This window comes from Crocodylus porosus, unplaced genomic scaffold (assembly GCF_001723895.1).
Source record: "Crocodylus porosus isolate Cpor-Errol unplaced genomic scaffold, CroPor_comp1, whole genome shotgun sequence".
In the NCBI taxonomy this organism is placed as follows: Eukaryota; Metazoa; Chordata; order Crocodylia; family Crocodylidae; genus Crocodylus; species Crocodylus porosus.
Window position 1 is genome coordinate 28,485,646 of NW_017728915.1, and position 23,519 is coordinate 28,509,164.

The 23,519-nt window shown below is 40.9% G+C and overlaps 1 long non-coding RNA gene across 1 annotated transcript in view; it reads left to right on the plus strand.

Moving 5' to 3' along the window:
* The window catches only part of LOC109310800, a 20,986-nt gene extending 12,839 nt beyond the window's left edge, over positions 1 to 8,147 (plus strand). The window contains exon 3 of the long non-coding RNA XR_002101327.1: positions 8,050 to 8,147. This is a non-coding gene — a long non-coding RNA (uncharacterized LOC109310800). The remainder of the gene's footprint in view (positions 1 to 8,049) is intronic.
* Positions 8,148 to 23,519: the final 15,372 nt, after the last annotated feature.

Consider the following 23,519-nt stretch of genomic DNA (forward strand, 5'->3'; position numbering starts at 1 on the left):
AAACTCCTGCAAGACCGTTTCAGGCTGGACATAAGGAAGAATTTCTTTACTGTCCAAGCCCCCAAGGTCTGGAATAGCCTGCCATCGGAGGTGATTCAAGCACCTACATTGAACATCTTCAAGAGAAATTTGGACGTTTATCTTGCTGGGATCCTATGACCCCTGCTGATTTCCTGCCCTTGGGGCAGGGGGCTGGACTTCCAGCCCTAATGGAGATGAAATCTATCCGCTTTAACTGCTTAGCCTTAATGAATAAGGTTAGTCTGCATTTATCTAGTGCCCTTCAGCTGATAATCTGCGGCACTTTTAAAAGAGGGTAAATATTGTTTTCATTGTACAGAGAAGGAGATAGGGATACATAGCAGGATGACTGATTTATTCTGCTACCTAAATACATATAGTAAATCACAGGCCTAATTGAGAATGAAGCTGAAGAGCCACCTTTTAAGGCTTTTACTATGTTTAAATTCTTTCATTCTCTTACACACACACACATATTTGGAGCACACTGAGGCTAGTGAGCATGGAAAGAAAGTAGAAAATATATCTAGTTATAGCTATATCTAGATTACATGCATTATTTTGTGCACGCGATCAACTGCCCCACATCTTTGTGATTTACCATTAACCGACTGCAAAGAAAGTTAAATAGTTCTCCCCTTAAACAACTATTTCCACATACCAGTCTAAAACAGCCATATATTTGAACACCCTGAAGTTTGAGTCTAGCTGCAGATCTGGAAATTGTGATTTGAACTCTTTTCTAAATATTTTCAACGGGAGAGAAACATCAAGACTTTTGGAAACTTTCTTGGATATGTTAAAAAAATGTTGAACATGATCAAATGCATATCCCTGAATGATGATACCTGCTCTAGGAAATGTTGTAACATGCTACTGATCTCCTTCAGAAGCATAATATGACACTTTCTTGTGCCAAATGAGCTTTATTGGCCAGTAAGTGGTGTGAAACTCAACTCAGCCTGAATCCTTTCCCTAGCCATTCTTGTCCAGTCTGCCTGCTCCAGGTAGGGAATGAATAGATGACTCCTAAACAGTGTGCAAACAGGGGGTGGGGAAGAGAGGGTATTAATCTCCCTAGCACATATCAAGTAATACAGGTCACAATCTATCTTGGATTATTTATCATTTCTGCTTTTTATACATCAGTACCATAGCCTGTTACTTATTCGGCAAAAAAATAAATGGCAATGAGCAATTTCAACATTTCATAAGGCAAATCATAACTTTTCATTTAAAATAAGTTTTGTTTTCTTTAAAGACTTGCTACCAAGTCTCAAAGATCAATTACTAACAATTTTTGTAACTTCTATTTAATTAGCAATCACTTTTAGTGAAACTGCCCTTTTCAGTATAGATTCTTCTCCCTGGTAACGGTGATTAAAGAAATGTTATTGTTTTGCTTAGTTTTTACTTTCTTGGTATAAGCATATTCTTGTTTTTATGGCATTTAAAGGCATATGTAGCCCTGGTCAACTATATGCCACATTAGGGTTTTTTGCAATCAGATAGACCAACCCATTCATAAAATAGTTAAACTAAACTTCAGAAATATTCAGTCTTAATCAAGGGCATCCATATCTAACAAAAACATCTTGGAGAAAGCTAAGAAATGGAAATGGAGTATTTGCAATATCTTTTTTTTCCATCTTAACATACTGAATGTCTCCTTCAAAGCTTGTCTGAGGTGCATGGTATTTATTCCTTGGATAGATATGTCAATTTATCTGAAAATTGCTGGAATAAAATATGTGAAATCTCCAAACATTAATGGAAAGCAATGTTTGTCTTTCACATACATCCAGTTTTCAGATCTGGGATACTTAAGCTGGATATCTCACATTTATTGTATTGTCTTTTTTTTTAAAATATTCACCAATCTCTGTCATTTTTTTTGAATAAAACTTTAACCATATATATAAAAATATTTTCAACTGTGACCTTTAGATAGAAATTGGAGTGGGTAGTTTCCTCCATCACAAATCTACAGCATGTCAATGTTGTAACTGAAGGGCATGAGAGAGGAAATATGACGATAAGAAATTCAAATAAAGGTTTCCAGGAGAAACTTAATTTCACTTGGAAATAATTGTATCACCCCCAACACCACACAGGGTGTAAATCAGCATGCCCAGGGATGAGATACAGAAACCTGACAATGAAGTGAGATATAAAAATAAAGCACAGGATTTGGAATGAGTTTATGCAAACTCATTTTCAAAAGCAGAGCTGGAACATTTTATGTAGTCAGCCACACAGATCGCAACTCTCTTGGAAGCGTGCTCCCTGAATAACTCCTCCCAGTGCATCTCTAGGAGCCCTCCTGACTGCTGTGACTATGCTCCCAAAACAGAGGCTTTGGCTCCCGTACTTCTGTTATTAAACTGGCGAACAGTGCCAGAATTGTAAAGGTCTTTAATAATTTGAAATCTTTAGTGATAGTGAGTGACACACATTAGGATATAGGTGCCACTTCACTCAGTAATGCTGCAGCTGTGCTTAAATGCCTTGGACCCAGTTATACAAAGCAACCTGGGGGGACCAAGGAGCAACTTAGGAGGTACATCCAGGGATAGGATCCAAGCCCCTGCCTAGTCCTTGGTGCCTAGTTCAAGTACCTCAAGTTCTGCTTCTGCACATGCTTACAACTGCTGCCATATTGCCAGGGATGAGCTATGGCTTTCTCACACCTAAACCTGAGCAGGACCCTCAGAATATGCATTTCTCCATCTAAGGGTCTGAGCCAATAAATGGTCCAACAGACTAACAGGATCAAGCTGCACACAAAGCATGGCAGCCTTAGCCACTTTCACTCAAAAATATAGCTAAAGGAGGTCATCTTCCTCTTTCTGTCTAACAGCTTAGCCCTTACAGCGCTCACCCAGAATAAGGAGGATTCAAACCCATCCCGCACCTCCGAGGCAACTGGCTGTAGCCTACTCTTGAAGTCAGGACACTCTCTATGCTGCTGAAGCTATTCTACTTCTTAGAAAACAATTTAACATTCACTGGGCAGAGTAAGGGAAGCAAGAGAAAATATAACCTTTTAGCCCAATAACTGGGGCACTCATTTAGGACAAGGCAGATATGGGTTCCAGTCCCTGCTCCAAAGTCTCCTCATGCATTTTACATTAAATGCTTTTTGGATAAAATACTGTTTCTGAGAAATAGTTCTACCTATTGAGCTGCTGAATAAAGGAGGAGAGCACTGTCTGCTCTTCATATTCCTCCCTTCCTTTACACCCTTTGCTCTGTCGTGAAATTATGGATTTAGGTGTTTAAAACCAACCAACACTCATTTGGGAAGAGCAGAGCAAATTATTTACCATATCCTTAAGACAATGGATCATTTGTTCAGAAGATGTAGACTGACACTCTAGTTGTTATATTCTGGAATATGGGTTCATTAATGAGCTTGTGTATGTAGATATTAGATTTAAACAGGAGTCTATAGTACATGGACAGATGTAAGAAGTATAAATGCAGAAAGTTATTGCCTTTTTGCAATCTCTGGAAACCCACCTGTTTCTCTCCCATTACTTTCCCCAGTTATTCTTAGAGTTTCTGCCTTTAAATGTTACTATTTAATGTCCCTGCTTGAAATAGCCAAGGGCATAATTCAAAGAGGTACTTAGATCCCTCAGCTCCAACTGAAGGCAAGGAATTACTTAATTTCCTAACGAATTGGGCTCATTGTGTGTGGGCAAGAAAATCTGGCACGTGCACATATCCTGTATGTGGTCATAATTAAAGTAGCTGAATATACTTTGACTACATGGCTCCTAGCTCATTTATCCATTAAAACAAATATTCATGCACAAAATATTGGGACTTTAAATAATTCTTTGCTGCAGAATTCACTAATGAGACGAACTAAAGAAGACTGACCTTAGTTCTAATTGGGGTTCAGAACAGAGCTTACATATTTCCTTTGAAAGCTCCCTATGAGTAATTCTAGTTCAAAGCTTTCTGAGCAACACATACTAACAATTACCAGAGGCAAAGTTTATATTAAATGGGTAACTGCTGATTTAACCATCAGTTATTATAATCTTGTAGGTTTGAATTTTGAGAGGTGACATGAACTGGCATGGTTTGATCCAAGAAACAATCAATGAAGTTCACATAAGAGTAGGGCCTAAAGAAAACAGAGTTGTTCTTTCTCAGTATTTTTTATTTGGACAACCGGGCCAAGATCCCCTACCTATTCTCAATGAGCAGAGTGCATCTTCAGAAAGGAACCCTACAGAAGCACTTTGTGCCGTTCTTATACAGCTGATATACCCTTTGGGTCATATTCTTTGTTTTAGACAGGAAATGAGGGGAGTAGAACTATCTATTCTAATTCAAATCACCTTGGGGATGGGACAGACATTGTTAGCTGGCTAGTTAAGCAGACTAGAACAGGGGCTAAGGATAGGGCTTAAAAGTTTAGGATTTAAAAAAAAATACCCCACACCCATAGGTAGAGGTCTATAAACTTTGCTTATGTTGTGCTGTAGCTCTAGTCTGAATATATTTATTTGTTGCTAGCCTGTGTGTTTCCAGTTTGAATGGGCTCAAGCTTGGATACTGCAGCCCTGAAGAATTCACTTCACATAGGCTACATGAATCCATCTCCCTTACTCTCACCCCATCAGGGAGCCCTTCTGACCTCCTGGGGCTATATGCTTCCCTCTTCGTTAGAAGATTGCTACATGGTACTACCCATTTACCAAGTTCAGGAAGTATATGTGCGCCTTTGCAAAGGGTAAAATAGAGAACAACTCTAGCCCTGCTGCCAGTTTGTACTATATTGTTGCTCTATAGTCCCTATTGTGTCAGTAAGGGGAAACATGGGGACTACTAGTAAAATCAAGAAATTATGTGCATTTTATTCTCTATTGTTCCATTGTTAAGCATCCAAGGTTGTCCCTATTTATTTGTTTAGTAGCTTCACTATGCTCACATATATATGCAGCATTGAAAATCTTGTAGGCTTTGTAGGAAAGTGAAACCATTGAGGATGATCTTGTGAAGAATCTACTGCTCTGAAGACCATGGGAGAAAGTGTCTGCTCCCATGCCTTATCCCTGAAGATATCTGACATAAGGTAGGAGGTGTTTGTGGCTTGGAATACCAGTTTCTGAAAAGGATCATATAATCCTTTGTGCAAATAAGAATAAGGTGCATTTTGCTTGCAAAAGAGATTGGATCAGATGAATCGGGAAAAGCCTTCCAGTCCTCCATGGTAGGTGAAATCTGCACAAAAAGCATGAGCTAAGCTTTTGGAGTTATTCTCAAATCTGACCTGAGCTTCATCTAAGGAAGAAAGCTTAAAAATGTCTCTCTTATTTTCTACTTACTGTTGATATGGTAGAAAGGAACCCTTGGCCCCATGGCTTGATATAGGGCTCTTTGCATCTTAAAAGACTGAAGATCTAGGTTCAGCAAGACATGTTCAGACCTACACATACAAACATGCAGTTTCTCCTGGCAGAGTTGCTGTTATCCCAGGAGAAAATATGAATGCACAGATGTTCAGGATTCTTCTCCCAGAAAAAAAATGGCTACCTCAGGAAGAAAATAACCTGGAAAGAACCGAAGTAAAATGACTCTTGGGAGAGTTTCTTCTGAAAAAGCAAATGTCAGTACAGCTCACCTTTCTGAGAGAAACCACAACACAATCCTCCAGTATCCCAGGACACTTTACCCCTAACCACTTTGCTGACTCTCTGCCACCCCAAATAATGTCACTCAAAGTGAACCCAACTACTCCAAGCAAACACGGAGAAAGCATACTCCACCTTCACAATCCCATATTGTGCTGCAGCAAGACAGGCTGACTCAGCAGTATGGGTCAGCCAATCAGAGCTACCCTGTGCACTATTGCCCCATCATCATGTGGACTAAAGGACCCAATACAGTATGCTGGGATGGCTGCACAGCATTAGCACTCTGCAAGCTTTCTGCTCTTCAAAGGCACAGCTTTTGCATGGATGTTCAGGTATCTCCAGGTAAGTTTTTCTACCACAAGAATAAACCCAGGAGAATTTTCTGAGGTCAAATGAACATGTGTATGCATCCCCAGAAGCTGAGAGGGGGTCAAACAGTTTGTAAAAAGATATGGGGAAGTTGTGTGGAGGAAAGTAGTTCCTATATCAGGCTCTGGAACCAAGGAGGATGAGAACATGAGTCTGCAGGTCTTTTCATTGCACTGGGGAAAAAACAGTTTTGGAGCTTAAGTTGATCTGTGTAGGTGTGTGCATGTTTGAACAATAATGTGTGCCTTGAAGGAACAATTTGAAAAAAAAAATTGATCAAGGTATCAGACATTCATAAGGGAAATCTACACAACTTTATTAATAATAAAGTTGATATCTCTGTACTCCTCTCCCCCAGGTTTATAGATTTTGAAAAAATTGCTGAATTCAATTTAAAAAAGGTTTCAGACACCAAATCATTGAGAGTGTGATATTGACTTAAGGCTTGGTGCAAGGTACTGCTCAATTTCATACCTTCACAACGTGGCCTAAGAAAATGCCTGCAGAGAACAGTATGTTACATCTACTGCTCGGGTATTTAATTTACAAAAGAAATGTTAGCATTTAAAAAAATGGATGCATCTGCTGGATGCATATTTGATGGATTTTGATCTGTCACTTTACACCTTTTAACATGCTACTGCATATCTGATGCCATCTTACCCAAACCCTCAAATGCTGAGTTAGACTTGTCACTTCATTCCTAAGTAATCTTCAAAAGGAGGAAGATGACTAATAAGTTTCAAAGTTGTCTGATTTTTACACATATCCACCGTTACTGGACAAAATGAGGCGCATGAACCCTTCAAAAATAAGTGACAAGTTAGCTCATCAAGAGCAATGATTAACTTAATAATGTGAGCTGAGTTAAACTCAGCGCTGCTTGCCTAACTGTTAAATTCAATCTCCTAGTTCCTTGAGGCATGGAGCAGGGATTGTAAGAATGCAGGCAAGGGAAGCAAAGTTCTCCAAAAACTAAGTGCGTGTATTAAAATATCAGCTTTTTCGTTGTGATTTTTTGTAATAAGTCTACTGGAGCATCCACTGGTTATCAATCAGAATTCATTGCATTACGTTCATTGTGCTGTGCAGCATACTAAATTCCATTGAAAGGGCTCAAGTATGCCACACTGTGCTCCTGTAAAGATGGTACTATTAAAGACCCCAATACAATCTTTTAATCTTGCTTCTGCCATCAGTTTAATTCTATTGACTTCCTCCTTTACACCAATGGCTGTGTCCAGAGGAGCAAACACATGCCTGTTGTGTCATCTCAAAGCCATTTGAGACACCACAAGAGACATGCCAGGAATGAAAAAATGTTCACCACACTACATATTTGCAGCATGGACTCTAAATTTGATATCAGGAAATCCTGGTATAAAAAACAAAAAACACCCTGCAAGAAAGTGGTGCAGGGGGCTGGATTCGGATGTCAGAAGCAGACTGGATAAATTTGCAGATGACATCAGATTATAGGGAAGTGAGGTCACACTAGAGGATAGCCTGGGGATTCAGGCCTACCTGGACAGGCTCACAAAGTGGGCAGATCAAAACCTGATGATATTCAACACAGAGAAATGCAAGGTGTTCCACCTCAGGAGAAAGAATCCACATCATACTTACAGGCTCAGCAGAGCTACACTCACTAGCCCATGACCAAAAGAGAATTGGGGTCACGACTGATCACAGGCTGAGCATGAGCCACCAATGTGATGCTGCAGCCAGCAAAGCAACCAAAACTCTGACTTGCATCTACTGATACATCTCGAACAAGACCCTCCCACTTTACTTGGCCTTAGTGAGTCCACAGCTGGAGTACTGCATCCAGTTCTGGGATCTACACATTAGAAAGGAGTTGGAGAAGCTTGAGAGAGTCCAGAGGAGAGCCATGCATATGATTAGAGATCAAAAGAGCAGGCCTTATGAGGAGAGGCTGAGAGGCATGGGACTCTTCAGCCTGTAGAAGAGAAGGCTCAGGGGGGACTCGGTGGTGGCCTACAAGTATATAAGGGGTGTGCATCAGGAACTGGGAGAACATCTGTTCACCAGAACAACTCACAGGAAGACAAAGTCTAATGGTCAAAAACTGCTGGAAGGCTGATTTAGGTTGGGCATGAGGAAAAACTTCTTTACCGTCGAAGTCTTCAGAGTCTGGAATAAACTCCCCCCAGAAGTGGTGCAAGCACCTACTCTGGATATTTTTAGGAAACTCCTGCATATTCAACTTGCTGGGGTTATCTGACCCCAGCTGACTTTCCTGCCCTTTGGGCAGGGGGCTGAACCCAATGATCTCATGAGGTCCCCTCCAGCTCTAATGTCTATGAAAGCTATGAAACTCCATGGATACAACCCACATCCATCCCATACCCACACCCCGTTGCATCCTTCTCCTGCAAACCCCATATCCCCCCTACATCTCACACCCTGCATGCTCAGCTGCTAGGCAGGATGGAACCTGCTGGTGGGAGCTGAGGCTGCAGGGGCAGCTGTCCGCATATCCTGGTTACTGAAGGGGTCGGGGGAGCTCTGATTTTTCTATGATAAAAATCCAAAAGCAAACACCAAAGCATATAGCTATTTAGAATTTATATTATGACTAGCCAATTGCCCATCAAGAATGATGGGGGCGGGTAGGGGTGGCTGGGGACAGAGGCCTGAATCTGGCCCCGCTCCCCAGCAACCTTCAAAGCTAGGCCTGCTCCCCCTCTCCCCACCACCGCTGCTTTGGGGTCAGGGCCAGACCACTCCCACTCCATCTCCTGGCCCCAACGGCCCATCCGCTCCATTACCACTGCCTGCAGGGCCAAGGGGCATAGCGAGTATTGCTGGCCTTGCCCCCCCATCATTTCTGTTTTCACAGCGCTGGACCCGTCCCTCTCCATCTACTCCATTGCCACCATCTGCAGGTCAGGAGGCCAGGTCCAGGGCCAATGGCTCCAGCCTTGCTCCAGGGGAGGCAGGACCAGTGTTGCTGGCCCATCCATTCTTTCACCTGCCAGGGAGGGTGGGGACAGAGGCCCGAGGCCAAGCTTGCTCCCCCCACCCTCACCCCCACTGCTTCAAAGCTAGGGTCACTCCCTCCACCCCCACCTGGGAGGCTGGTGGGGTCAGAGTCCAGTGTTCAGCCTTTGCCCCCACTCCCCTTGTCTTGCCCCATCCCCCCCCAACTCAGGCCTGACACTGTTCCCCTGCACCTCTCTGCCCCGTCGTTTCAGGCCCAATCCCATTCCCCCCTGGCAGCTTGAGGGGCTTGCACTGGGCCCGCCCCCCTCCCCCACCTTCCCCACTGCCATTTCAGGGCTGGGCTGGGCTGCTCCTGTGGCCTCCACTTCAGTTCCAGGCTGGGCCGTGTGAACACCCCCCGCCACTGAATTCTGGTGTTAAAAAAGAACCCCAGAATTCCTTCTAATGAGGCAAGGGGCAGGACCCAGGCAAAGGAGCCTGCTCAGAGCTGAAACTGGGGACCCAGCTGGAGGGCAAATGAGGTGGCTGACCTTCTGGACATCTGGGGCCAGGAGGACATGCTTCAACGGTTCAGAGCAGGCCACCACAATGATCACATCTTCCAGACAATAGGTGTCCAGATGGCAGGGTGAGGGCACACATGGCAGCAGTGCTTCACGAAGGCCAAATGGGCAGCCATGCCCACTGGCAGCTTGCCCAGAGGTGAAGGTAGCTCTGCTACAGTGCCCATGCCACAGTCCAGGCAGGCATACGGTTCTCGTCCAGATCTAATAGGCATGCAGACATGGGCCTGCATGTTCCAGGGAATGGATGCTGTTGCAGGTAGCAGCAAATCACAGCTAGGGAGTGTCTCCCAAAGCCAGACTGCTGCAGTGGGTATAGGGTGAAGGGGCCACTCTAGGTCAGGGCTGCTGCAGCAGTCCAGCTGGCACAGGGGGCTAGTATCCCCATATTTCAACTAGCCGGGCCTCAGAAGCTCCTGAGAACAAGTAGCCATAAGCTACTCACCAGGGCAGATTTTTATACTCGTTGCAGATCCGGGAGCAGTTGGGCAGGGTCAGTTTGTCCCAAGTGGAATAATTTGCTCCACACCAAAATGAATGTTCAGGCAAGTGTGCCGTGGCAGAAATCTCCAGCATAAATTTGTGCCACTGCTATTTGAGCTGCCGAAAGCATATATGCCTGTATGTATGGATGTAGCTAATATGAGTGTTGGTCCAGTTTCTGGTCTTGAATTCCCCATTGAAATTTATGATTGAGAGACTGCTTGTAGGTATGATGCTTGCTTTGACTAGGAGTCAGGAGAGTTCTAGACCTAGTGCCTGTCATCTGGTGGGGCACAGGTCAGAGCCATTCTGCTCTCTATGGGCATGTCCAGATGCACAGAGGTGGTTGGTTCCTTGGGGACAACTAGCAGCGGTGCACCTTGTGCCACAGCTACTTGTCCCTGAATGGGAATGCTTGTGCTATGAATGCTTTGGCATGTGGCAAGTTACCTGGGGGCAGTAGTGGAGGCTGGGGACAGAATTGTGCTAGCCCCAGTAGCCTTACCTGAAATACTGGGGGCCTCTCAGGGCTGAAGCTGTGGCAAGCCTGCCAGGCAGAGCCTGGCTGGCAGCCACAGCATGGCTCTGGGTAGCCCAGCCCTGCTTTTCAGCAGCATGGTTTGCCTGAACGTGTTCTGCTCCATTTTTTCCCCCATGATTTTTCTGACCCCTGGATATCCAGGGATCAAAAAAACCACAAAAACCTGTAGCAGTGCCCCCAAGGACAGTGCTCTCTTACAGCACAGAGAACACTGGACTGTGTGGTATGTAGTGCTGCAGACATGTCTGCATTGCCACATACTGCATGAGTGCATGTCCTCGTCTGGATGCACCCTATGTGTTTGTGTTACTCAGACTGCTTGTAGTGCAGTGTCTATAGACTCAATGTGTATATGTGAATAACCTGCTAACCTGTCAAGTTCACGTGTTCATTTTTGCTATTTGTATTACAATATATTCTTATTATCTAACTTTACTTAAGTCTCCAGTATGTACGTATATGCAATTTCAAGTGCTTAGCAAAGTTAGGCTGTAGACTAACACTAGGCATTATAGCTCCACAGGTCCACCATTCTCTGGCTGGGATCTTCATAGTTTCATAGTTGTTCCACAGTCGGTAGGGTCAGAAGGGACCTGACCAGATCATCAAGTCCAAACCCCTGCCATGGGCAGGAAAGAATGATGGGGTCAAACGAACCCGGCTAGGTGATTTATCTAGCCTCCTTTTGAAGACCCCCAGGGTAGGAATGAGCACCACTTCCCTTGAAAGTTGGCTCCAGATCCTAGCCGCTCTGACTGTGAAGTAGTGTTTCATGATGTCTAGCTTGAATCTACTCTCCATCAACTTATGGCCATTATTCCTTGTTACTCCCCGTAGTGCTCGGGGGAACAGGGACTCTTTCACTGCCTGCTGGTCCCCCTTGGCCAGCCTTCTCTTGTGGAGGTTGAACAGGTTCAGGTCCCATAGCCTCCTCTCGTAGGGCCTGCCTTGCTGCCCCCGATCATGTGAGTGGCCCTCCTCTGGACCCTCTTCATGCTGTCTTAGATTGGCTTATTAAATTAAGAAAATATCAGCCTTCTTCATGAGCTAATAAAACCAGGATTCAATTCCTTTAGGAACCAGAATCCTGGCCACATGTGGCCTTATTTTCTGAGGTGCTGAACCTAAGATCAATACTAGCTAGAGGCACTCCTCCTGGAGCTAAGGAAGAATTTAGGCTCATTGTCCAGAACTGAGATTCTGAAAACCCATGTTCACCTGACTTAATAGTTGCCTTTTTAATTTTTTTTTTTTTACTTTACAGCTCATAATGTGCCTAGAGCAATACTGATGTTCATACCCAGAATTGCCACAGTCTTCACAGCTTTGTTGCCACTGAGATGCCTCTCCCTATTTCAGTCAGGATCTGGAAACTTTCTGTTTAAATTCCTTGAAGATCTTGATCCAATGTACATTGTCAAGCATACTAAGATATACCAAAAGGATTAGACTTCATGCAAAATTAAGTGATGGTTGTGGCTTTATTTTCAAACATGGTCAGAGGAAAAGGTTATGGCTAGAAACCCGGGCAAGGGTGTTCAAACACACATCTACCACTGCTTAGAAAAGGGTCTTAGGCAAGAAGCTATTAGGAGATCTGGGTTTTATTACCCCTACTCTGAAGGTTACTATTGCATTTTATATTAGTCATATGATAACAGAGAGACAGACTCCAGAAACCAGGTCCCTGTTGTAGGTGAATGATGTAACCACTAAGCTACAGAGTCCTGCTACCTCTTCTCCTCCTGACTCCATAACTCTGAATTCTCTTTTATTAATTTCATTGGTGGATTGTATTCCTATCATGGCCCCTTAACAATACCATCTCTTGAAAGTCTGTATGAGGTTAGGGGATTAGAGAATGCCATTAACCTACAATATGCATATCCACACACTACTTAATGTGCCCAATACTTTGGCTTTTGCCTTATTTACGAAGAATTTTCCAGTCAGTGAAATATGAGTTCCAGGCCAGGTTATCTTTTCAGGATTAGCTCCTCAAGGATTTTCCATAAATCCATTACCTGTGTTGCTGATACTGATGATCAATTTGAACTAACAAACTGTTAACAAATTGTCCCACTAAGCATTTCCCAGGAAAAAAAAACAAAAACGGTACCAGCTGTATTCATAGGAAATCAAAATTATTTAACAACTCAAGAACCTTTGAGGAAAAAGATCCAGTGGAATTTTATCCAGAAAGTATGATATCCTACTTACAGAACACATGATGTGAAGCAAAACACTTAATGATTTCTTTTAAAAAAATGAATAATGGGGTAGGTAGGTCTAACTAATAGTGTTCAGGAGGGTTGAATGGTTTTCTTCCTGCTTTGAGAAACCACTATGTGGGCACAACATTTATTCACTTTGGAACTGATTTCGCTAAAAGAATGTGGGTGTATTGAACATGGTTTTGAGTGAGATTTTAGTCTTTAGAATTGAATCTTTTATTTCATTTTTACGTTGCGGTATATGTATTTCCTTATACATAAGTTGTGGGCCAGGCATGCCGATGATTGGCACCTCAGCCTGCAGGGGTGTCCAACCCAGGCCCCAGAGTAGGGGGCAGAGTTTTACTTGACGTTCACTTTTTGTCATATTGAAGCCTTTCTTCATATCTCCAGGAACTTTTACATAATTACATTTTAAGAGGAAATTCAGGATGTAGACCTCCACAAATGAGAAATAAAAATAAAAACCTGAATGAAGAATGGGCCAAAAGAAGCCCCACAAATAAAATGAGAAAAAAAGGTGTGTGTCAAAATAAAATTTAAAAAAAAGCTGAACTCTAGATTTAGGTAGTTCGTAGGCACCAATATTGAATTAAAAGACTCATTTCTATACATTCTCCATATACATTTCTGCCCTTTAGACTTTGATTATAATCCATACCATTACAAAGCCAGTTGTGAACATTCACAATAATTAAAGCTTCTTTGTGCATTTGTTTCCCATTCCCCCTGCCTTTTTTTTGCAACTGACAGAATATTATCAAATAGTCCATTAAATAAGGTCTTGATGTTTATGATGTGAAACAGATGATCTAAGGAAATTTTGGATTCCTATGCAAGCCACAAGGATATTTTATTTGTAATAGATCTTATCTGTGGCCGAAAGCAGGTTTCTTGGGAAATGTTCAGATAAAAAAAATTAATACCAAATAAAAGTCCAGTGTTCACTTTACAAATCCAGTGCTAGCCACTGTCCTTTATTTGACTTTCATGTTCAAAAGGATAGTAGGTGTGGTGCTGTATATGCTGGAGACAATAATTTATATGCAAAACACTATTGATAGGGCCCACTTACTAAGGCACTTTTAGTAATATTGTAGCTTGTAGTCAGTTGTCCTTTATTTCTGCTTAATGTTTCTTTTTTTCTGACTATATTTAATTGATCGATTTTCAATGCCTTATAAATTAAAATCTATAAATACATTGGATTGCTTGTAAAATCGCAATTAATCTGGATAATTTGTATCCTATTGTAACAAATCCATGACCAACAAACATGTCATGGCTGTCACTCTGCTGCCTCATATCAGGACTATGCATCAGCAGGGAGAGAACCCAGATTTTTCCAGCTTCAAATCCTCTCTTGCATGACTTGCAATCTCTTAAAAGCTGGTTGTGCCTGTTCAAAGACTCACTAACTTCGATGGAGCTCTGCAACGGCTTAATGCTTTCACCCATCAGTTACACGTTGTGATCCACAGCCTTGAATCTTAAGAACCTAAGCTCTTTCTTCTGCAGTGGAACAGGGATAGCCACTGTGCTTCAGATACAGCCACATGTGGAAGTGAAGTCCCCTTTATACCTTGCTTTGGTGATTAGGGCACTCACTGAGGTTGTGGGGGACAGTCCAATTGTCTCTTGTCCATGGGCATGCTCACCCACTTTCTAGATTATCCTCAGCACCAGAGTGCTGATTATTCTATAGAGTTTAGTTGTCCCTTACTGCCTCCTGCTACACTTCACTTCGAAAAAAAGAAAGGAGTCACTTGCCAGAAACAAAGAACAAGAATAAAGTGACTCTTCAACCTAGTGCTTGATGGACTCTCTTGAGGAGTGGCAGATGTAGGTTTGAACAACTTCCCACATCCAGATTAGTGCTCGTACCAATGAAATGGTGACTGAGGGAACCTGGCTCTTCCCATTCCATTTTTGAATGAAAGGATTTAGGTGCCTACCTTCAGTAGATCATGAATTGTGAATGGAAGAAGGAACCTTCATACCATAGAGTAAGGCACTCAAAGAGAGAGTGAGGGAAGAATTTATACAGACCCCAGTGGCAGTAGTTCCTGCTGGTTAACTTCCATTACACTTTGCTGGGTATCCTCTTTTTTCTGAATCCCATTCCCATGTGTTGCCTAGGAAGCCTAGGTAATAAGTTCAGTGCTTTGGATTCTGTTGTATGAGCCAAGAACCTGAAAGTCAGGCATTGAAATGCTCTGTGTCATGACACCTCAGTGCCATTGTGGATCTGGGTCTACATTCCTAAGGCTAAATTAGAGCCTCAAGCAGTCATTTTTCTTGTTAGTGCTTAAGGCTGGCCTCAGGAACAGCCTTAATAAAATATGAAAGACATTCCTAAAGAATGGAATAAAATATCTTGGGCCAGTAGATTACCATTATATATCTGCAGGGAGAATAAGAATAACCATTATTGGGGGAAAAAATATGCATTTTTTTTTTCTAAAAACCAAAATTCCATGTGTAAAAGTCTTATTTCTTAACACTGTAGCATGAGTCCAATTGCAGTGTAATCTGGCTCCTATACATGTGCTGCCAGCCATAACTCAACAATCTTACATCCTAGGTTTCTTTTTTAAATATATGGATATCATAACACCTGTACAGGCATCAAGCTGCCAGCAAGTATATTGTATTCTTACTTGTCTAGCTTTATCAGTTCTGAAAGCATCGTCTAACAGAGCCTAAAAAATATACTAATATGTTTCTAAAGTTTTGATGGGGTTGTTTTTGTAGTATTAGATCAGGATCAATGCAGACTATCAGCCTATATTGTTAATTCAACTGTCTTCTCTCTCAAAATATAAAAGGAGGGAGATCTTAGCTATGCACTGATTGTCAGAAGTCTGATTTATTCAGTCTTTCCCCTTTTTTAAAAATAATATAGTATCAAGCTACTTTAATGTAGGTCTTGACCAAAAGTCCATGAAAAGATATGCATGGATTTGGATGGGTTTTTTGGATCACAACAGTATAGTGTCACGCTTTTAAATTAGGAAAATATATAGCTAATGGAACATTAAAAACAGCTTGTTGGTCAAAAGCTAATATATCTACAAATGTGATCATCTTGGTAACTTCCTGACACATGCTTGCCCCCCTCCCCCCCGCCAGTACCTTCCCCGCCTGCCACTTGTCTGCAGCTGGTGTCTACCCCCCTTACCATCTGTTCAGTTCTGGCTCTTTCTCCACTAAGGGCATGGATCACCTGGATGGGCCAGGAATAGCAGCAGCTCTGGCTCTGGTTCCAGCTCCTCCTGCTGCTCTGTGCACCCCTTCCCCTGTGCCCTCCTCCCCTGCACTGCACACTCTTTTTCATGTCCCTTCCCTGCCCTCTCCTAGCTCCATGGTCCCCTTCTCCTGCAACCTTTCTCCTCACCCTGCACATCCCTTCTCCAGCACTCCCTTCACTGCCCTTTATCCTGTGCTCGCCTCTGCACCATGTGCCCCCTTTCCCTTCACTCTCCAGGTCTATGCACAGCCTACCTGCCACATGAGCCACTCTAGCCCTACCTGGAGCCATAGCAGCTGCTTGTCTGACTTAGACTCAAATCTAAGACAAAAGGGGTTTTTTCTCCCATGCTGAATTGGGGGAAAATAAGCCTTGGTATAGATTTGAGTAAATATGGTAGGTTAAACTATGATGTGTATGGGATGGTTTAGATAGTGATGATCCTGCTTCAGGTAGAGGGCTGAACACGATGACCTCTAGAAGTCCCTTCCAGGCATACTTTTCTAAAACTCTGTGATTCTGAGAAGTTATTTTTGGGGCAGGTTTAGTTGCTTATTGTACTTTTTTAAAGATTTTTGTTTTGGTTAACTTCAGGTTTGTGTATTTGGGAGCATGGAACAATTGAAATTGAAACCTAAGGTCTGTTGAATACTCAAATGTACACACCTTTTAATATGTTAAGTACAAATTATTAAACCAGGGATCTTCCACATTAAACCAAGAGTTTAAAATATTAGGATTTAATTAAAAAAACAAAAAACAGGCTCCGTATCACACAGGCAATGCAGTTGTGTGCATAATTGCCTTGTGCAATCGCTACAGTTACACAAAATACAAAATTAGTCTGTTCATGCCCAACCAGTTCTCATAAGTATCCTGCCATCAGATACTTAAATATGTTCACCCAAAAACTGTATTTTAGAGAGGCATCTATAATCTTGGCACAATCTGTATCACTTCATTCAGGGCTTACATTGACCTTTAAACACTTTCCATGCTGTATGGAATAGGAGTAGTTCTTGTGCAGAAGGCCCAGATTTTTAAAGGTATTTATGCATCCAATTTCCAGGGAAATCAGTTGGGAGCTGGTTACCTAGAAATATCATTAAAAACGTCTGGACCAAAAAGCCATTTTTGGTGTTGCAGAGCTGGCCATGTTGGTGTGATGAGTTCACTTGTACAATACTAAATGGAGACTCAAAAAGTTAGCCTAACTCCTAATTTCCAAAGTGACTTTGTCCAAGACCCTCCAAAGGTATTTAGGTTCTTACCTCCTACTGTATTGATTGAAGCATCACAGTTTAAGGCATAGATTCTCAGAGGATATATGAATTACAGTGGAATTATGCAAATAAACATCTTTGAAAAGAAGGGTTTTATTTTAGGATCTTTATAATGATATTTGGGCTCTTCAATCACTTCTGAATACGAAACTTAGCCATCTTAGACACCTAGATGTAGGTAGATGCTTAGTGGAATTTTCAAAAGAACTTTAGCACCTAGTGATTTAAATGTATATGCTTTAGTCCATAGTACATTTGCTACTTAAAATTAATGAACTTTTTTCAAAATAGGAAAAAACCTTTAAACCTATAACTTCTTTTAACTTTTAAAACCCACTAATTCCCCCATACATAAATATATGTTTCTTCAAGATTATTCCAGATACATAACCTTTGATTGGAGAGAGAAGCAAAAAATATATATTTTATCCCAAATTATGATATTTTTAGCAAGTTATCTGTTCGAAAATTTGAGGCTTGCACTAAATGTTCCTTCTGTACCTTTAGGTTCCCAAACATAATGTTTTTAAAAAAGTTAGCAGTGTTGAACTGTAAAGCTTCCTCAGACATGCAAGGTGCATGTAATTGGGTTTATGATGGAAAATGGCTATAAACATAGAAGCAGAAATGCAGTGTGTGCTGCTATCTGACCTTTATCAGCAATGCCAGAGGCTTTTTCATATGCTACTGCTGGTTGTCATTATTAACAATGACCACGAATTTCGTACTGTCATAGTAATCAGACCACGAGAGAGAAGTTTCAGAGGGACTTCTTCCAGAGAAGATCACTGGCACTTGATCTCATCAAGTTGCTTGTTTTGTTATTAGAGAAGGCAGGTGAGAAGATGAGTAAATGATACCCTCAAGATTTTTAGAAACTTTGGAAGCTAGGTATTATCAGGCTTTCAGACCAGGAAATCAAATACGCTATTGATCAGGAGGACAGGAGATCTTGAGAAAAGGTTATTTTGCTCTCCTTTCCCATCACATAGACAAATTAAATTTTACCATGTCACACCAAATATTTTTTTTCTGCATTGATTTTTTTTTTTTTTTAATCTTTGCTTGACATTTGAGGTGACTGAAAATGTTCGAAATGAAGGCCAAACGGAAATGGAAAGAGTGGTAGGTCAGTAATATTGTTTGTGGTTTCTAATTTGAAATGCATTCAAAATGTACAAAACACTGACAAGCAAGAGGGATGCTAAAATCCTTCCCTTTTTTTGTTATTATGCAGCTTGTTTCAAATACATGGCTTACCAGCTGCAGAGCACAGCACAAGGGGTAGCTTCCCCCTTACAACTGCGAAATGGCTTGTCCACTTAATGGTAAAAAAACACCATATTATATAAATGTGGAAGGAGCTCCCTCCACTGGTATATTTCAGTCTACTGCTTCTCTTATTTTTGGCAAATGTAACCTTATCCATATATATTTGAAGTAGGTACATGCATTATCATTTTCAGCATTTTCAGAATGATATGAACAAGTGAAAAGGCATCAGTTTAGGTGCATGACCCACATCTAATGCATGCATTCCTGGCACATTAGACTAAAGTTTAGACGTTGCAATTGACCACTACAACCTTTTCAGAAAAGTGATACTGTTGCTTGAAGCAATGGCTTTGGAACTTTACTGTGTTTGTGTCAATATTAATTTGTGCCACCGAGCCCAAACCTTTGGTGCATTAAGGCAGCCGATAGGGAGGTCAGTGGGGTGTTGTGTAGTTACGTCACAGACTAAATCTGGATTTTTAGTATGTTACAAATCCTAGGGATCCTGGTAGATTTTTGCTTCCTTAAATTTACGGACATGCGCCCTCTGCAGGTGATTAATATGTTCTAAACATTATTGTTTCTTTAGTCCTCTGGACAAACACTGAATTCCTTAAACATGAATGCTGTGATAACAGAGTGGTGTACTGAGAAATATATTTCTCTGCTTTAACTCTGTGTGGGAAATTTAGGATATGCTTACCCTGGGAAAACATCTCTCTTCAGGAGAACAGGCTGTTGATTCACACTGCAGGTCAACGCCACTTCTACCTTGCTTTCTAGGTGCTTTCAGTCCTGAAATTCATTCAATGTGGAATACACGTAAACTCTTCTGTGTAGACTGTGTGGGTTCCAGATTTAACTAAATAATCATTCATTCTGGATATAGAGGAACAATGGTGTGTTAATGCAAGTGCTTTAGAGGCCAACAAGAACATAGAAATCCCCGAATATTTAGGATTGCCCAAATATTTGGGCAAAATCCATGTATTCCTAGTGTTAGCCACATAATAACCTTATCACTAATCATGATGGAAATAAATACAAAAGTATGCATGTTGTCATCACATTATTGTATTAGGCCCTGATCCTGCAAACACTAATTCATATGCTTAACTTCTAAGCATGTGTAAAGTCCTGCTGAAGTGAAGTATATGAGTACTCATGCACATAGAGTTAAGCAAGTGCCTAAGCATTTGCCTCATAGGACTTTATTTGCCCCAGTGGTAAAATCCTAGAGGGAGAAAACTACATCTTAATTTTCTTGACAGATCCCATATAATAGAGAACTATATTTCTTAGATTTCTATACAGCCTTAAATCTACAACTCATGGACTATTATGATATACGTTTTTACAGTAATTGCAACAGTTTGTCCCTTACATTTCAAAAGAAAATAATTGTTTTGATTCTTTCTAGGTTAATTACAATAATAATTTATTATTAAACTTATCTCTGGCACCTTTTCTTTCGAAGCATGGTCAATTTTACTAAATATTATATAACTGTTCTGCTAAAATGAAATCATTTACATGAATAGAGGCAAACTTCTAGTATATGCAACACTGTGAATCAGAAAAGAAGACAACTTTGGCCAAGGACATCCAGGCACAGACCTAATTTTGGGAAATGTGTCATAACACCTCTGACATTCATGAGCAGAGTTGGATCTGAGGGTGAAGTTTCGGCCCACTGAAATCAATGGCAAAACTCCTACTAATTTTAACAGTAAAAATATCATTCTTGACTGTTAGGGTCTTCTATCAGCCTCCAAATTAGTATACTCATAGCTGGTCTTTTTAATACTTTAGGTGTAAATTAAAGGATCATAAAATGAATATTACAATGACCTGAACCTTGGCCCTCAACATTGTGCCAGTGACACTTCCACTGAGGTTCAATATGTACAAGGGTAGAATTTGTCCTCCTGTCTTCATACACTTGTTTTAAACTATAAGTCAGTTAAGTCACATTTAGAGATATTTCAATGCTGTAAACCTCAAGGTAAAATGCCAGGCTGTCATCTAGAACTTAGTGATAAAAGAAGGCCTGATTAAAAGAGACTGACACTCCAGAGCTGATAGAGTCAAAGACTCTTGCGACTTCCACACTATTTAAAAAAGAAGTCATAGTTTCTTTCAAGAAAAGTGTTCGAAACAATCACATTTAAATATTAATCCAAACCAACATTTGATGCCATTCTGCTGTGTTTATTTCTAAATTTCTTAATTATTTCTTATCTTTTTCACCTGTTAGTCAATAAATATATTGCTGAAGTAAAATTGGTGCCAACATAGTTAGAAATGATGTTTTATTAAATTATGATCATTCAAACTTCAACTTAAATGGAAGTTTTGCATGATATTTTACAAAGTGGCAATCTGATTTAAAATATAATTTTGGTGCAACAATTTAGTATTTAAATACATGCAAACTGCAGGGTTTAAGAGCAAATTCCCTGCTTAAAATGCAGCAGTTTCTGTCCTTAGAAAGTCTTAATACTTTGCATTTACAACGAGCCTTGATTACTGGAACTTAAAACACCTTTGAGCATCAATTCAGCCTCATTGCTGGAAAGTACGTAAAAATATTATCTCTACTTCTTATAGACAGCCAGAGTTAGGCACAGCGAAGTTCCATGATTGGCCCAAGGGCATGGAATAGTTACTGACATAACCAGGGTTGAATTTAGGAGACCTAGTAGTGTGCATGTACCCCTTGACAACATCTTTCTTCCTATAATGCCAATTATGACACCATTGTTGTTCTTGACCAGGGTTTTGGGTGCAGACCTAAGGGGAAAACACTGATAATAGTTTCAGAGAGACAAACTCTAGTACTCTGCTAAATTGTTAACCATTTGCTTAGGAGCTCTCTCTCCCTTTAATGTACTCATTTCCATTTTCACGAAGGAATAACTGTTGTTATACTAACTGAGTACATACATTTGAGTACCTATGTTTTGCATGCATGAGTTGTGCAGCTCTTCCTTACACTGGTGAATGGTCAGTGGGACAATTTACATGAGTAAGTGTTCACTGTGCACATAAATGTAGCGCAGTAATCCCTAAAATACCAGGGTACTGTTGAGTTTAGCATATTTTAAAAGTAAAGTGGATTAAATTCAATTACATTCTTTAGCAATTCTGCCATTCCTGTCCCAAGGGTGAGTAATGACATAATCTCTCCATGTATTGCCAATATGCAATTCACACACATGCTGGGGTGGATTTTTGCCAGAGCTGAACACCAGAAATTCAAAAAAAGGGAAGAGCAATGCTTATCTGGATAAAGAGGTCATACTGGCTCTAGCTTTTGCATTTTTACACTGCAGAAAAAAATAGCAGATGCTCAGTTATCATTTCAAAGCAAAGAACAACAATAATATTTAGCTTGATCACCTTTTGGAATCAGTAATCAAAAATGTTGTTTCCCTCTTCCAAAGATACATTTTAGCACCCACAATAGTGCCAGTCTCTTCCTTCTGGATAGAACAATACTCTAACAGCACTAGTGATTTGCTAGGAGCATCCTTCTTATCATCTTTCATTTTTTCAAGGGTAATTTACCAGCAGAGAACAATAACAAAATCATTCCCTTTGCCAAAAGCTTCTGAATAATCTTATTTACTGTGATAGAGGCTCTTAAAAATGCTGTTGCTGTCGGATATTTTTTTAGACTTTCAGTATGTTTTCTTTTGTCATTTTGTAAAATGTGTAGTGTCAATTTGTATCTTTAGTTTCTATATTTCTGCCTCTCCTGTCTGTCTCTTTCTATAAAGTGCTTTCATGCATTGTTTAGGTGATGTCAGGTACAGTGAACAACAGGTAAAGTAGGTCTTTGAATTGCCCAAACAGCCAAAGGAAGAACTTTATAATGACAGAACAAACCAGAAGGAAAGAATAAAACTCTGAAGATAAGTAAGAGGGATAGGAGGCAAGACTTCCATCCTCTTAGGATTTTTCTACCCAGATTTGTGTTTTGTTTTCCTGAACTCGTACAACAGCTATAGATGTTGTGAACTCCTGTACAGACTGGGTGAAGGTATTTGTGCCACCAGCACTAAAAGCCTGCTGTAGTTTGTCCCTGGACAAATACTGATTCCACTAGTGTAGTGCCCCAATAGATCTAAAGTATAATTGCACCTGCTGCCATATAGGTGGAAGAGAAAATAAATTGTCACTAACCCATGGCAGAGTCACTTTTTCCCCATGCTGAAGTGAAGAGATGCACCAGTTTCTTTTAATATGTCTGCCTGTAGGCCAATACTCAAGTACTCCTTATTTTTGCTTCTGAATTATGCAAGAAAACATGTAAGAGGACTGCTTCAGTTTTGGGGGCAGGAGGGAGGTACAGCTGCTTTTCTACTTTCTTCCACAGCATTAACAAGCTGAAAAGAGGCCCTTAAAACTTCAGTGTTTAAAAGATGAAGCTACGCTCCCTTTTATCTAAGGTGGACTAAAAGGCTTCACAAGAGAGGGCCAGGACTCCCTACTCCAACAAAGAACATTTACATCACTAAGCCATAAACTAGCAATTTCTGAAGTGCTTTCTGCTAGCAACGGAGAGTAAGATATTTCTAGCTCCATCATGGAACAGAGTTGAAGCAATGGGGGCATCTCTGATGTGGCAGATACAGTGTTCTGTAGCAAATTTCTATTACTTTTTTTGGAGGAACAAGGCCAGATACATAGCTGGTTCCAGAGGGCATTATATACTCTGCTTTCAACAACTTAAATGCCCTTATGTCAAGCGAAAGGCATCTTGTCTACTATGCCTTTGATGCCTTTTACTTATTTTGTTTTGCTCCTCCAAAGATCACTGTAATGTAGAGTTTTCAATTTGCCACCGGATCCAATTGTGCAAATATTTTTGAGA